Consider the following 17,176-nt stretch of genomic DNA (forward strand, 5'->3'; position numbering starts at 1 on the left):
AGAAGTGCACGAGGAGCTGACAAAATTGTGGGAGGCACCTTTTACTGCCCGGTCCTGATTTTCCAACTCCCCTGCCCTCACTACCCTCGATGGTGGGGCGGCCAGGGGCTATTCCCCCGGTAGACAAGGCGCTTGCGGTGCACCTATGCCGCAGAGAGCCGCCACCTGGCGCGGACGCCCAAAGCTCCCGTCCAAGGCCTGTAGGTTCACGTCGTCCCTGACAGCCAAAGCCTACAGTGCTGCTGGACAAGCCGCCTCTGCCCTGCATGCCATGGCTCTCCTGCACAGGCACAGTTATAGTGACGGGTACTTTAATACAGGAAGAAGTGAAAATAGGAGTCAAGACGTCACTCACCACCGGTTTAGATGATTTGACTGGCCGTAAGGGACAGGTTGCTCGTAGTATAAACACAGATGGAGCTTCATGCAGCGTTCTCTCTCTCCTCAGACATCAGAGGAGTGTGCCCAATCTGCATGGATTCAGTTCCACCAGTGCTGGATGTGGTCTGTGAAGTGACAGTAGAGAAGTGGACCGGTCTTCGAGAGCAGATGAGATTATCGAGGCGAATGGCTAGGTCAATAAACTGGCCCAGATTTCTCCTTTCATTGCGGCATGCCAGCTCAGATTGCAGTTCCAGATTGAGTCCCCTTTGGAAAAGCAACTTGAGTGTGTCCTCTACCCATACAGTCTGAGCAGCGAGAGTGCGGAATGTAAGCACATACTCTGTGTCCTTCCCCTGTTGGAGTGAGAAACCGCTCACCAGCGTTCTTTCCTCCCTCGGGATGCTCAAATACTTCTCGGAATCACTAGAGAAAATCAAAGGTGGTGAACCTCGAACCCTCACAAGACAATATATAGCAGTAGCCTAGTCCAGAGCCCTTCTGGTTAATAAGGAGCAGACAAAAGAGATGCAACTGTCATCAGTGGGATATAGCGTGGATCACTACATCACAAACCCCTTGCTCCTAGCTGATGTGCCATCAAACTTCTCCAGAAAAGCAAGACATGGATTGGCGGTGAAGGTGTTCGGAGAAGGAGGGTTATTCACCGGAATGGGTTGAGATGCGTGTGGCGGTTGGTCCAATGCATGAATGCAGAGGTTTTGAAAGAGCTTTACTAATCCCTCCATGGAAGTAGTCAGCTGGGTGAGTTGCAGCTGGTGGGCAGCCAACACATTAGCTTGAGCGAAAACTTCAGTAGACAATTGCTGGAGCGCCCCTGGATCTGTAGTTGGCGAAGTCTTCTGTAACACAGACTCCGGAGAACAGAGGTTAAGATCCATATGCAGTTTAATAGTAAATGTGCAACTCATAAACAGACAGGCAGGGTAAATCACCAGTAATGGAACAGCGTAGGCAGATGAGAGATGTAATAATAAACAGGCAATGATCAGGGCAGGCAGCAAACAATCACAGTAAGAGTCCAGGTAAACAATGGGTAAACAATGCAGGCAGCACAGTATCAAACAGTGGGTAACAGGCAGAAGTCGAACACATAAAGTATTCAGACCCTTTCATTTTTTCACATTTTGTTATGTTGCAGCCTTATGCTAAAATGCTTTAAATTATTTATTTTTCACATCAATCTACATTCCATACCACATAATGACAAAGGATAAAAACATATTTTTGATAACTTTGCAAATTTATTAAAAAGAAAAAACTGAAATATCACATTGACTTAAGTATTCAGAACCTTTGCTATGACATTTGAAATGTAGTTTAGGTGCATCTTGTTTCTCTGGATCATCTTTGAGATGTTTCTACACTTTGATTAGAGTCCAAATGTGGCCAATTCAATTGATTGGACATGATTTGGAAAGGCACACACCTTTATATATAAAAGGTCTCACAGCTGAAAATGCATATCAGAGCAAAAACCAAGCCATGAGACAAAGGAACAGCCTGCAGAGATCAGAGATAGGATTGTGTCAAGGCACAGATCTGGGGGAAGGCTATAAAAAAAAATTTTGGCTGCATTGAAGGTTCCCAAGAGCTCAGTGGCCTCCATAATTCTGAAATGGAAGAAGTTTGGAACAACCAGGACCCTTCCTAGAGCTGGCCACCTGGCCAAACTGAGCAATCGGGGGAGAAGGGCCTTGGTAAGAGATGTGACCAAGACCCTGATGTTCACTCTGGTTGAGCTCCAGAGATCATGTGTGGAGATGGAAGAAACTTGCAGAAGGACAACCATCACTGCAACACTCCACCGATCTGGGCTTTATGGCAGAGTGTCCAGACAGAAACCTCTCCTCAGTGCAAGACACATGAAAGCCTGCTTGTAATTTGCAAAAATTAAGGACTCTCAGACAGTGAAAAACAAGATTCTCTGGTCTGATGAAACAAAGACTGAACTGTTTGGTCTCAATTCCAAGGGTCATGTCTGGAGGAAACTAGGCACCGCTCATCTGCGCAATACCATCCCAACGGTAAAGCATGGTGGTGGTAGCATCATGCTGTGGGGGTGTTTTTCAGCGACAGGGACTGGGGGACTGATCAGGGTTGAAGGAAAGCTGAACCCAGCAAAATACAGAGATATCCTTAATGAAAACCTGGTCCAGAGTGCTCTGGACCTCTGACTGGGCCAAAGGTTCACCTTCCAACAGGACAATGACCCCAAGCACACAGCCAAGGCAACGCAAGAGTGGCTTAGGGACAACTCTGTGAATGTCCTTGAGTGGCCCAGCCAGAGACCGGACTTGAACCCAATCGAACATCTCTGGAGAGACCTGAAATTGGCTGTCCACCGACGGTCCCCATCCATTCTGACAGAGCTTCAGAGGATCTGTAGAGAACAAATGGCAGAAAATCCCAAAATCCAGGTGTGCAAAGCTTGTCACATCATACCCAAAATCACTTGAGGCTGTCATCGCTGTCAAAGGTGCTTCAACCAAGTACTGAGTTAAGGGTCTGAATACTTATGTCAATGTGATATTTAAGTTTAAGTTTTTGGTTTTTGATTTGTCATTATGGGGTATGGAGTGTAGATTGATGTGAAAAAAAAAAAAAAAAAGATTTAAAAGCATGTAAAGCACAAATTCTCTGATTCAAACTTCTGCTATAATACACAACGCTATAAAACCGCTATAAAAATGTATCAGTCAAATATACAAACTTTAACCAATTATTTATAATTTCAAAAAAATTTATAAACATTTATTAAAACATTTCTACAAACAGATTTAGATTTACGATTAGGGCTGCACAATAAATCAAAATAAAACCGAAACCGCGCTATGACTAAGGGCTGCGATATAATTAAATAAATATTCTCCTAGCTTCAAATCATATTTGCACTGCTCTGTCCAGTCTATATTAAGTCAGAGCATTATTTCAGAGCGGCCGAGTGCTCCACAACTCCATCTCATGGTTAGAGTAATAGAAGTGGTCAGTTCAGTTTGCTTACGTGCACTAAGCACTTTATTTACACTAAAACGGTGCATCCTGTGTGAATCGGTATTTATCATCTGCAGTAGCAGCATCTCAGTCTCCGCAAGGCACAGGTATCATAATAATACGTGGAATACAAGATGGGGCATAATTCAAACATCTTTAATAAATGATTAGAGCAAACAGCATTAATAGTAGCACCTGTAGAATCCAGAAACGTGCTCTTTCTCCATTCTCTTTCTCCATGCGTTTACCTCACCAGAGAGTGTGTCGCCGTTATTACACTCCCAGCGGCAGCAAGTGAAAGCAGAACTAATATTACCAACATCCAACAAAATGAAAAGGAACGTACATATAAATCTATAAAATATTTAGAAATTATAATAATGCATTGTTAAATGAAATATAATAATGAATAAAAATAATTCAATACAATGGTGACAAACTAACCAAAACTTTCACTTTAGATTTAATTACACCAGTGGGTTATCAGTTCAACTTAATTTTGACATTAAGCCTTGCTCTTTAGGACTATCTTATATACCGTAGAGAATAGTTTGTATAAGCCTACTTGTATTTAAGGCCTAGAGTCAAATGGAATATTGTGTATATTTAATTATTCAACCAACCAACAGTATTTTTGACAGCAAAAACTAGGCAACAACTATGGTATTACCAAAAGGGAAATTCAGTTAACAGTGACAGATTGAGCAGAAAGCTTACATATAACCAGTTTAGACAGAGCTGTTGATAAAAAGTTAAATGATCAGCATCGGATGATTAGATAAAAAGAAAATTGGAGATTTTTTTTTTGTGTAAAAATCCTGATTGGAGCACCGCTAATATTCAAGTTGACAAAATTGACAAAAACAGGTGAACGGAGGATTGGTGCAATTTTAATGATATAATTTAATATTATGTTTCTTCTTAGTTTCATTGTTATATATTTATTTGTTTGTGGGTGAATTGAAAAAAGGTCTCAGTTTGGTTCTTTTTAAGAAGACTCAATTGTGAAAACCCCAGTGGCCTTTAGGCAGTTGAACAGGTGAAAAACATTCAAATCGCAGTTCAAATCGCAATTGCAATATTTTTCAAAATAATCGCAATGAGTTTTTGCACAAATCATGCAACCCTATTTGTGATCATAAAATACATAAACTCAGCAAAAAAAAGAAATATCCCTTTTTCAGGACACTGTATTTTAAAGAATTTTGTAAAAATCCAAATAACTTTACAGATCTTTATTGTAAAGGGTTTAAACAATGTTTTCCATGCTTGTTCAATGAACCATAAACAATTAATGAACACGTACCTGTGGAACGGTCATTAAGACACTAACAGCTTACAGATGGTAGGCAATTAAGGTCACAGTTATAAAAACTTGGGACAATAAAGAGACCTTTCTACTGACTCTGAAAAACACCAAAAGAAAGATGCCCAGGGTCCCTGCTCATTTGCATGAACATGCCTTAGGCAAGCTGCATTGAGACATGAGGACTGTAGATGTGGCCAGGGCAATAAACTGCCATGTCTGTACTATGAGATGCCTAAGACAGTGCTACAGGGAGACAGGAAGGACAGCTGATCATCCTTGCAGTGGCAGACCACGTGTAACAACACCTGCACAGGATCAGTACATCCGAATATCACATCTGCGTGACAGGTACAGGATGGCAACAACAACTGCCTGAGTTACACCAGGAATGCACAATCCCTAAATCAGTGCTCAGACTGTCCACAATAAGCTGAGAGAGGCTGGACTGAGGGCTTGTAGGCCTGTTGTAAGGTAGGTCCTTACAAGACATCACCGGCAACAACATCGCCTATGGGCACAAACCCACCTTCGCTGGACCAGACAGGACTGGCAAAAAGTGCTCTTCACTGACGAGTCATGGTTTTGTCTCACCAGGTGTGATGATCGGACTCGCGTTTATCGAAGGAATGAACATTACACTGAAGCCTGTACTCTGGAGTGGGATCGATTTGGAGGTGGAGGGTCCATCATGGTCTGGGGCGGTGTCACAGCATCATCGGACTGAGCTTGTTGTCATCGCAGACAATCTCAACACTGTGCGTTACAGGGAAGACATCCTCCTCCCTCATGTGGTACCCTTCATGCAGGCTCATCCTGATATGACCCTCCAGCATGACAGTGCCACCAGCCATACTGCTCGTTCTGTGCATGATTTCCTGCAAGACAGGAATGTCAGTGTTCAACTTCCGGTATCACAGCGAAAGAGTGAGTAGTGTGGAAGAGGGGCTCCATACCTGTTCTTTAAAACCCCACCTTTCATACTATATATAGTGTCAAATAGGTACATTTGTCTGAAGTACTACCGGTCATATTATGAGCAATTCGAAGCAAAAACTCTCAGCTCCACCAACAACGAGAGCTACCGCTATCATAGCTAGTAAGATAGCATCCATGGCCGCAAATCCCAACGCTGAAAAACAGCCCCCGATGGAAACCTGTGAATCCGTCTCCATGGATCAGCTGGTGTCTGAATTAACCAAACAACGGATTAGTATTAGAGAAGATATCTTGGTATTGATGCAGGATTCCATTGGGCCTCTGCAAGGTTCTGTGAATGCACTACGGGAAACTGTGGACAGCTTTCAAAGCCACCTGGCCATGACAGAAACCCTGGTCGGGGAGATTTTGAAAAACTTGTCCGAAAATACAGCCGAAAAAGTCATTAAAACCTTGCAATCACAGAATGCAATTCATACTGATCGCATTGATGACTTAGAAAACAGATCATGGAGAGCCAACTTAAGAATAGTTAATGTTCCGGAAGGGAGTGAAAACGGTCAAGACCCCGTTACATTTATTGCTGAAATGCTGCTGGAGATGAAAGTGCTGCGTTATCCAGAAAACGGGCATCTTACAACAATATTAAATAATCACTCTACCAGAAGGGCATACGCTTCCAACTGCTTTACCCGGCTCGGCTGAAAGTGACCTTTTGGAGAAGAAACCCTCATGTTTAACACACCTGACGAAGCAAAGATATTCTACGACCAGCAGATTGGTGCATAGAATAAACCTGACTCACTGATGCTCAAAAATTGCCTGTCCACCTCCTCCTTCCATTTCCTTTATTTTTAGGTACTTTGCAATTTTATTTTGAACTAATGTTGAACTAATTTCAAGTATTTGGGCACCCTCTGGAGGGAATATGGTACTAAGCAAAAAGAAGGATTACTGGGGGTGTGTTAAAGGGGGCCTGCAGTTTTTCTCTGTTCCCGAGACAAACATAGGAAAAGTTCAGGTTCTCGGGTTTGGGTTGATAACCACCAATGCTCTTAGGACCCTTTTTTTTTTTCCCTCTCTCTCTTCTTTATGCTAACTTGTCTATTATTGGAGAGGCTTGCCTATCCCTTACTGTACAACGGTTCAATTACATATGATTATATGTTAAATTGTTGATAGTAACACGTTACATAGAATAAATAATAAGTAACACTAGTAAGAATGAAAAGGGAGCTACCATCCGATTTACCAGCTGGAACGTTAAAGGCTTAAATGGACCAAATAAAAGAACACGTATTCTCACACACCTTAAAAAAACTGAACAAGAAACGCATTTACAACTAGCAGACCATGAGACTTAAAAAACCCTGGGTAGGTCAGATTTTTCACTCAAGTTTTAGTAGAAAAGCAAGGGGAACAGCAATTATAATCCATAAAAAAAAATACAATTCAACATGTCTAAATGTATTTCAGATCCTCAAGGAAGATTTGTTATAGTGATGGGTCATCTTTATCATACACTTGTAGCCTTAGTATGTGTTTATGCCCCAAACTGGGATGACGTTAATTTTATTCATAAGATTATTTCATCTTTACCTGACCTTAACTCGCACCGGCTGATATTTGGAGGTGATTTAAATAGAGTGATCAATCCTGCTTTAGATCTTTCAAACCCAAAAACCAATCTTCAGTCTAAAATGTCTCAAACTCTTTCTTCATTCATGACATAAACAGGATGTTTAGATTCATGGAGATTTATGTTCTCACAAAAGAAACATTTCTCCTACTTTTCTCACGTCCATTCTTCATATTCTAGAATAGACAATTTCTTCATTGAAAAATTGCTCCTCCCCTCAGTAGAAAATACCCAATACTCTGAAATTATAATATCTGACCACACACCATTACTCCTCGATCTAAAATTTTCCCAATACCATACAGGATGCCCAAACTGGAGATTAAAATCCACCCTATTAACAGACAAAAACTTTCACACCCACATAACAACAGCAACAGATAACTTCCTGCTAACAAATGAATCCAACTCAAAATCACCATCAACCCTATGGGAAACACTGAAAGTTGTCATTAGAAGAGAAATTATATCCTATTCAGCATCCAGTAAAAAAAAAAAAAATAAAATAAAAATGCAAAGCTACAACAATTAATCGACTCTATAGCAAAAATAGAGAACTATCTACAACCCCCTTGGAAGAACTGCTGAAGAAAAGAGAAGAAATTAAAGCACAATATGATCAATTATCAATTGAGAAAATTCAGCAAAAATATATTTGGTGCAAAGGATATTACTATGAACATGGAGAGAAGGCAGGGAGGCTTTTAGCACAGATTAAATGTCAGTCGGATACCAGGTTAATCCCACAGATTCAAAACACACTGTGTCAACTGACAGTAGACCCCAAAGAAATGAATTTCCAAATGATCGATCAAGCATGTCAGATTTTTTGAATAACTTGAATATCCCAAAAAATAAACTTTAGATAGACCAATCGATCAACACAAGAGATACTGGACTATTAAAACGATGCAAAAATGGTAAAATCCCTGGCCCTGACGGATTTCCAATAGAATTCTTCAAAGCTTTTAGCCATAAACTGACACCGCTCCTTTTGAAAATGTACGAAAATTCTTTACATAATACAAAACTACCACAGTCCCTTACAGAAGCATTTATCACACTTATTTTGAAACCAGGAAAAGACCCATTTGAATGTAGTTCATATAGACCAATCTCCCTGTTAAATGTTGATGTTAAAATACTTGCAAAATTATTAGCTTCTAGAATTGACAAAATTATACCTGAAATTATTTCACCAGACAAGACAGGATTTATTAGAGATTGTCACTCATTCACTAACATAAGAAGGCTTTTGGGCATCCTGTATTCTCCTGCATCCGGGAAGTCCCCAGAAATGGTGGTGTCTCTGGATGCGGAGAAAGCATTCGATAGAGTTGAATGGAATTATTTAATAACAGTACTGGGAAAATTCGGTCTTGGATCAAAATATATATCATGGATTCAACTGCTTTACACTGCCCCTATGGTATCCCTTATAACAAGTAATATATGCTCTCAATTCTTCCCGATATTAAGAGGTACAAGTCCACTCCTGTTTGCCTTAGCAATAGAGCCGCTTTCCATGGGCTTAAATCCCTACACGATATACAGGGCATAGAGAGTCTCGCTAAATGCAGATGATCTATTACTATACATCTCAAACCCAATCGAAAATGTGCCAAGAATAATAGACACACTTTCTAACTTTAGTAAATTTTCAGGATATAAATTGAATCTTACCAAGAGTGAATGCTTCCCAATTAATTTCTCTGCTCTCCAAATTCAAACAATCTCCAAAGCTGGTTTTAAATACCTGGGAATTCGCATCACCCGCACTTTTTCAAGTTTATATTCAAATAACTACACACCTCTTATAAACAAAATAAAAAGCGATTTCCAAAGATGGGATGCATTACACCTATCTCTGGCAGGCAGGATAAATTGTATAAAGATGAATGTCTTACCTAGACTCCTATATCTATTTCAGTCCCTTCCAGTCTTTCTCCCGAAATCTTTTTTTCAGTCTACTACATAAACCCATGCTCTTGTTTTATGGGGAGGGAAGAATCCCAGAATCAATACAAAGTTCTTGGAAAGACAAAGTCAGGGAGGCTTGGCCCTCCCCAATTTTATGGGCTATTATTGGGCTGCAAACCTCCAAAAAATTATATACTGGTAAGGAGCCCCGGAATCTAGCTGGTGTAAAGCGGAGACAAACACTTGTATCTCTACCTCACTCGCTGCCCTAATCACTCGCTGCCCCTCTCAATATACTTCAAGTCCTGTCGTTCGTTCCACACTTAAGATATGGTCCCAATTTAGACGGATGAATAAACTTAATGATTTCTCTATGTTAAACCCCCTCTGCAATAACATTTATTCCTCCCTGGGAAAATAGATAACACATTTACTCAGTGGCAGAAAATAGGCCTTACTGCCTGTAAGGATTGCTACATCAATAACAACTTTGCAGACTTAAATGATCTTTCTGAAAAATTCCAATTATCACCGTCCAACCGATTTCGGTACTTCCAAGTCATTTTATTCAGTCCCAAAGCTCAACTTTCCCAGAATTACCGCCTACTTCACTGGTTGAACAAATTTTACTGACTTCCACAGCACTCAAAGGTCAGATCTCGGAAATTTATCATTTAATCTTGTCCTCTAACAACCTCTTAATCAACAAAATCAGAGGAGAGTGGGTAAGAGAGATGGGAAAGAATATATCTGATGATGTATGGGAAGAGGCTTTGAGTAGAGTAAATGAATCATCCTCCTGTGCCCGTCTTAATCTTACACAATTTAAGGTCCTTCACCGTGCTTACTATACCAAATCAGGCTCTCAAAAATGTACCCCCAGGTTGAAGATGAATGTGACAGATAATAAGACAAAAATTAAGAGTCTGCTGGTCATTCATATTTAAAATGTTAAATTATATTTTCAACTTGAATGTAAAACCTAATGTGGAAACTGCTATTTTCGGAGTCCTGGAAAATGGAGCATCACTGACAAACAATGCAAAAAATGTCATTCCCTTTGCTTCCCTATTACCAAGAAGAAGAATATTGCTAGAATGGAAATCACCAAACCCACCCAAGGCATCAATGTGGCTATGTGACCTAGTTTCATTCCTGAAACTAGAGAAAATCAGGTATATAAAGAAAGGATCAGTCCAAAACTTCTATAAGATCTGGGGACCCATAATCACCTACTTTGAAAGGATGAAGACTCTCCCCTCTAATGGAGCAGCATAAATTTATGACTTTGAGAGAATATTTGGATTAATCAGGCCCATCTGAGTCAAAGTTGATCTTATGTAAAAGTCATGTTGGCTGGAAATTCCTTGATACAGATGTCCTCCTTTATTGTTATTATTATATTATTTAAAAAAAAAATCTCCTATCCCATCTCTCTTATAAGAAAAAGTATTTTGTAAATGTATCGATCTTCATGTTAAAGTCCTGGAAGTCCTGCTAGAGCAGCTAATATATATATATATATATATATAGGAATGTCAGTGTTCTGCCATGGCCAGCAAAGAGCCCAGATTTCAGTTCCATTGAGCACATCTGGGACCTGTTGGATCAAAGGGTAAGGGCTAGGGCCATTCCCCCCCAAAATTTCCGGGAACTCGCAAGTGCCTTGGGGAAGAGTGGGGTAACATCTCACAGCAAGAACTGGCAAATCTGGTGCAGTCCATGAGGAGGAGATGCACTGCAGTACTTAATGCAGCTGTTGGCCACACAAGATACTGACTGTTACTTTTGATTTTGACCCCCGAAACATTGTTAGTTAGGGCTGCAACGGTACATGTATCCGTGCCAAACCGATTGGATACAGGGCCTTCGGTGCGGTACACTCAGTCACACGAATGATTACATATCTTAGCATACGTGTAACAACGTTAAAACAACAAACAGCACAAACTGCGTAGAACTAAAATGAGAAAAGAATATGGAGTAACACGGGACCGCACGGAACAAAAATTTAACAAAACAGAGTGCCATACGGTACACTAGAAACTGCGGATCAGATAAATGCATGTGAAGTTTATACTAGCTAGCTCACTATCTCCCGGGATTTTCACACACAACAGTCTCTAGAATTTACTCTGAATGGTGCCAAAAACAAAATAAATCCAGTGAGGGGCAGTTCTGCAGATGGAAAAGCCTTGTTGATGAGAGAGGTCAACAGAGAATGGCCAGACTGATTCAAACTGACAAAGTCTAAGGTAACTAATATAACCGCTTTGTACAATTGTTGTGAGAAGAATATCATCTCTGAATGCTATTCTGAGATCCGGTTTGCCGCTGTTTTGGCGGCACGAGGAGGACCTACACAATATTAGGCAGGTGGTTTTAATGTTGTGGCTGATCTGTGTAACTGCACTTTTTTTTACTTTGTTTTGATTAGTGCTGTCAGCGTTAACTCATGAGATTAATTAAAAATGTTTAACGCATTAATTTTTCTTAATTGTGATTAAGGCATACCGATTTGACATTAGATTCATACATTTTATTCAGCGCCATGTGAGTTGTAAACGGTGTTAGAGGGCTGGGCCTTTGCGATGTGTTTAGTGGGGATATTAATATATTACTGTTTTTTGCTTTTTTGTGCAAAAACAATACTAATATTATAAGTGAACCTCAAGGAACATAAAATAATTTTTAAAAAGCATGTCATGACCCCTTTAACACACAAACCTGACAATCAGCAAACCTCATTAAGTTAAAAGATGAGCTCCTAACATCACCACACAATTGACTGACAGTTGCAACAAGAAACAACAACAGCATAAATAAAGTCAGCAAACAATAAAAAAAAAAAAAAAGTATTTAACACTAACCGCATAATTCAGCAAAACGCAAATCAGTAACTTTGTTCAATATGAAACTGTTTGTTCAGACAACTCTGTCAGGCTAGTTGGGACATTTGGGAGAATATTGTTGGTGTAATGTGTTTTTATGTAGATGCAAAGTAATTGTTATTTTGTAATACCAGTGCCTTGAAAAAAATCTATAAACTGGATAAAATCCAATTTTTACACAGCAAAAAAAAAAAAAAAAAAAAAAAAACATTTTGTCCTGCTTTGCAGTAAAAAATAATATCTAAACATTCTTCAAAAAAAGATATATTTACGACGTGCAAAATGGCATAAGATATTAAGTCTTACTTACAGAGAAATTTAGTAAACATAATGTGTACAAATGCATGTATTTAGTATTATTCTAAACACAGTATCCACACTCTTGGAACACAGCTTGGTCAATCAAATTAGAGTACCAGAACTACATGTTGTATGATTGACTATATTTCTTGACAATTCTTTTAATCTTACCTGTTTGTGCCTTTTCAGACAAGATTCAGAGAGACTTCAAAAACAGCTCTATTCAGATGCAACACATCCTTGCAGTGTATTGCATTGTCAGGTCTGCACCGGCTGCATGTACACCCACAGTAACATAAGTGGATTTCCAACAGCACAGTCACTTTCTTAATTTCCCTCAGGCAGGAAACATGCCTGCTCAAACCAAAGCCAACAATTCTCATCCCTCAGTCTTTGGAGGACCGACTCTCTCACAGTGACTCAGTTTCAAAGACCCATGACCTTTATCATCACAACTCGGGATGGAAACTGCACCGAGGCCTTGCAGGTTCAATTTAAAGAGAGTTTGAGCTGAGCTGAGCAACTGAATTCCCGTTAGACCAGCAAACCCGTCCTCGCGTTCTCCCTCAAGCCGTCACCTCACAGACAGATATGACCCAACTAGTGCTGCATAGTGATAATAGAAATGATGGACTGAATTGTAGGCCAGAATCTGTGTGCATTTTTGTACGGAACATTTTTTCAAATTGGACAATTCTGGGTTACAAATGGGTTTCAATAAAAACTTGCAAGATCATACCGAGTGATCAGCTCTGAGGTTCATGTCACCTTAATGACTTCAGTAGTTGTGGCACTGGCTAAAATATATCAAATGTATAAATTTGTTCAAGTGGCCTCATTAAAAAAAAGCATGAATTTGAGTAAATCATTTAAAAAAAAAAAAGAAAAAAAGAATTCTTTTCTCTTTGAATTGCTCATAAAACCATAAAAAAACCAATTTTTTATGGTTTTATGAGCAATTCAAAGAGAAAAGAATTCTGCTCATGTTTCATGAATTAGACCCATGTGTGCAGGGTTGTTCAGGGTGATAAAAATGAGAACTCTTTTTAAAAATCTAGTTCAAAACACTTCTGTGTTAAGTTCTTATAAATGTAATCTTTGTGTTAATTTGGTTTCATAAATTTATAGAATTATTTTTTATAGAATTTTCTGCGAAAAGAAATGATTTAATGACTTTAATAATGTCATTTGGTGTAACCAAATACAAATAATTAATACATGGGAGAGTACAAAATGTAATCCTTAATTTCAAAACACATTTTAAGGAATATATATATATTTTAACATATAAATATAAAAAATATTTTTTACAAATCAAGAGTAGAGAACATTAAGAGGTTTTCTCAGGGTTACACCACATGACCTGAACAAAATGTGGATTTTATATAGCTATAGCATATAGCTGCAAGCAGCTTTAGTATAGTTGCAAGCAGAGATGACGGGCCCAAGCACCATGGGTCCATTCAGAAAACAATGCAAGATGGACACATGCATTTGGCATTTTACATTATTCTAAACAAAGCATTTTGGGTAAATATAACAGGACTACTTTAAAGTCTGTTTTAAGAGCCACACTTCCTGCTGCCAGGTGGTGGCGCTATGACCATGACCCAAAATAGTCACATCCATGTGATTAGCCCACAATACTAAATATAAATCTCAAGTTTGATCTAAATCAAACATTGCACATAGAAGATATTAGAAACTTCCTGTTTCCCATTTTTTGGCATTAATTTAATGCCTCGCCAATTTATCGGCGAGCCCGATAAATCGGCCGATATTCTAACTTTTTTGTCTAATACATTTTCCCGTTTGGACGATTTCTTTTTTTAATTATTTTTTTTTAGGCCGCTGAAAATCGCCTGCTTGCATGTGAAGTGTCTGAGAAATGTAAATGACCAGTCACTGTTGGTTTTGTTGTTCGTGTGGAGGAATATAAACACTCACCAGAATAAACGAGGAAAACTCCCACGGCAAGTAGAAAGGCTTACAGTTGATAAAGAGTGCTTCCAAATTAGGACAGCACATCTTCTTTAACGGTGTTACATCTGTACACCAACTTTCATTGATGTAAAAGCATGTTCCACCGCCTCTCATTTTTCCCATTAACTCCGCAATGCGATCTGCTCTTAACAGCTGAAAACCTGGCAGATGTAACGCACTGTCTGGAATGGCTTCACTCAGCCAGGTTTCTGTGAAGCACAAGGCAGCAGAGTTTGAAAAGTCCTTGTAGGGCGAGTAGTGGTCGACCGATATGGGTTTTTTTTTTTTTTATGGCTGATACCGATATCCAGAGAGCAGGGTGGTCAATAGACCGATACAATGCCGATATATCACATCATTTAATACAGTAACAAACATAAAATTGCTAGAAAAATAATAATAAACTTATTTAGCACTATATTTATTCAATTTCACACAAAACAAAAAAATTATATTGTATTTTAAATGGTAGATAACAGTTTCTTCAGATTTCTGTTTAGTCATCAAATTTTAGTAATTTATTGATGAAAATGAAGAAATTGTTAATATATTAGGAAGAAGGAAATAACAGTACACACAGTAGTTCAGCAACCATGGATGGCATGTCCACATTAGCAATTGCATTTACTCAAAAAATACAGAATCAAACCAATTTTACATACAGTGCATAGTGAATAAGACATTTACTTACAGCACACGAGAAGTGCTTTTTTCTTGGGCTGCATCTGAAAATGTAGGCAGCTGACTTACTACCTTGTTGCCTAATCAGTTATTGGCTTAACTGACATCTGTTTTGAATTAATGGAACTCTTAACGAAACTGGTCTCTGAACAGTTTAAAAAGCATTTATTTTCATCATACCCCTGTATACAGCTTCTGGAGGTAGCATTTACCTGGTTTCGGATGCAGCCTTGAAGTTGCACTCACGTGCTCATGCGGATCCATCTCCTGACAGTTTAAATGGCCTGGATCGCCTACTTCATGATTTGTGAATGAGAGGAACTTTTGATGCTAATCCTTAAGTTTTTGATTCTGGCTGACAGAATATGCACTTCAGAGGAGGATATTAGATGAGTGCTCAACGGGAAGAAATCGCTGGATTTTCGTGAATGACATCTGTTTAAAAAGATATGCGCATATTTGCAGATGGTATATAATAGAAGTTTTATTGATATTTGCCGTTTATCATAAGAAAAGTTACAGGGAACTTCTGAGGAGAGACTGTTAGAATACGTGCTTCAGAGGAAGATTTATGAGCTTTCCACAAGACACTGGGTCTGCTGAAGCTGTGTAAGGTTGGTTTATTAGATATGCTCATTTGCAGACAGTATATGATAATAGTTTGATATTTGCCTTTTTTTCATTAGACAAGACAGTTAAAAGTTATAGGGAACTGTTGAGGAGAGAGAGGGAGAATGAAACAGGCGAGCACTTCAACATTATGAGCTCAAACGCATCTGTCGTGGCTCTGATGTGCGGACCATTTAAATGACACTATGTTGCACACCGGTCTATTATTGTAGTAACACGATGGCATCGTGAACGCAGCGCTGCAACAGCTGGCTGATCAGATCACGGACACAGAACAACAATACCCAGACTCACTTATTATTCTCGGCAATTTTAACAGAGCTAACCTCACCCGTGAACTGCCAAAATACAGAGAGCACATTACATGCCCCACCAGAGACAAAAATACATTGGATCATTGCTACACAACAATAAAGGATTCATATCGCTCTGTCCCTAGAGAGCTTTGGGACTCTCTGATCACTGTCTGGTTCATCTTCTTCCGACCTGCAGGCAGATACTAAAATCAGCTAAACCTGTAGTAAAGACTTTAAAGAAATGTACCTATGAAGCAGAGCTGGAACTACAAGCCTGCTTAGACTGCACTGATTGGAGTGTATTTGAGGCTGCAGACACCAATCTGGACAAGCTCACAGATACTGTGACATCATATATCAGTTTCTGTGAGGACATGTGCATTCCTACAAGGACTTATTTAACATCCAACAATGACAACCATGGTTTACAGCAAAACTCAGGCAGCTTCATCAGGCCAAAGAGGATGCTTACAGAAGTGGGAATAAAATCTTGTACAATCAGGCCAGGAACACACTGAATAAGGAAATCAGAGTGGCAAAAAGAAGCTATTCTGATAAGCTGAAAAAGAGGAGGTGTGCCATGTGCTGCTGAAGAAGAGGAGGTGTGCCGTGTCTTCCATAAACGAGACAAGGAAAGCAAAAGGGCCCAGATGGTGTTTCACCCACTTGTCTAAAAAAATGTGCTGACCAGCTGACCCCCCATCTTCACACAGATCTTCAACAGATCACTGGAGTAGTGTGAAGTTCCCTGCTGCTTCAAATGCTTCACCATCATTCCTGTCCAGAAGAAACCCAAAATCACAGGACTTAATGACTACAGACCCGTCACTCTGACATCTGTGGTTATGAAGTCATTTGAGAGACTGGTATTAGCCCACCTGAGGGATATCACTAGACCCTTTCTAGATCCCCTTCAATTTGCTTATCGAGCAAACAGGTCTGTGGATGAGGCAGTCAACATGGGATTGCATCATATCCTGCAACATCTGGACAGACCAGGGGCATATGCAAGGATCCTTTTTGTGGACTTCAGTTAGGCTTTCAATACCATCATCCCAGCTGTTTTCCAGACTAAATTACACCAACTCGGTTCCCACATCTATCTGTCAGTGGATCACCAGCTTTCTGATGGACGGGCAGCAGCTAGTGAGACAGAGGAAATTCACTTCCAGCACATGTACGATCAGCACTGGTG

This window comes from Myxocyprinus asiaticus, chromosome 8 (genome assembly GCF_019703515.2).
Source record: "Myxocyprinus asiaticus isolate MX2 ecotype Aquarium Trade chromosome 8, UBuf_Myxa_2, whole genome shotgun sequence".
Taxonomy (NCBI): domain Eukaryota; kingdom Metazoa; phylum Chordata; class Actinopteri; order Cypriniformes; family Catostomidae; genus Myxocyprinus; species Myxocyprinus asiaticus.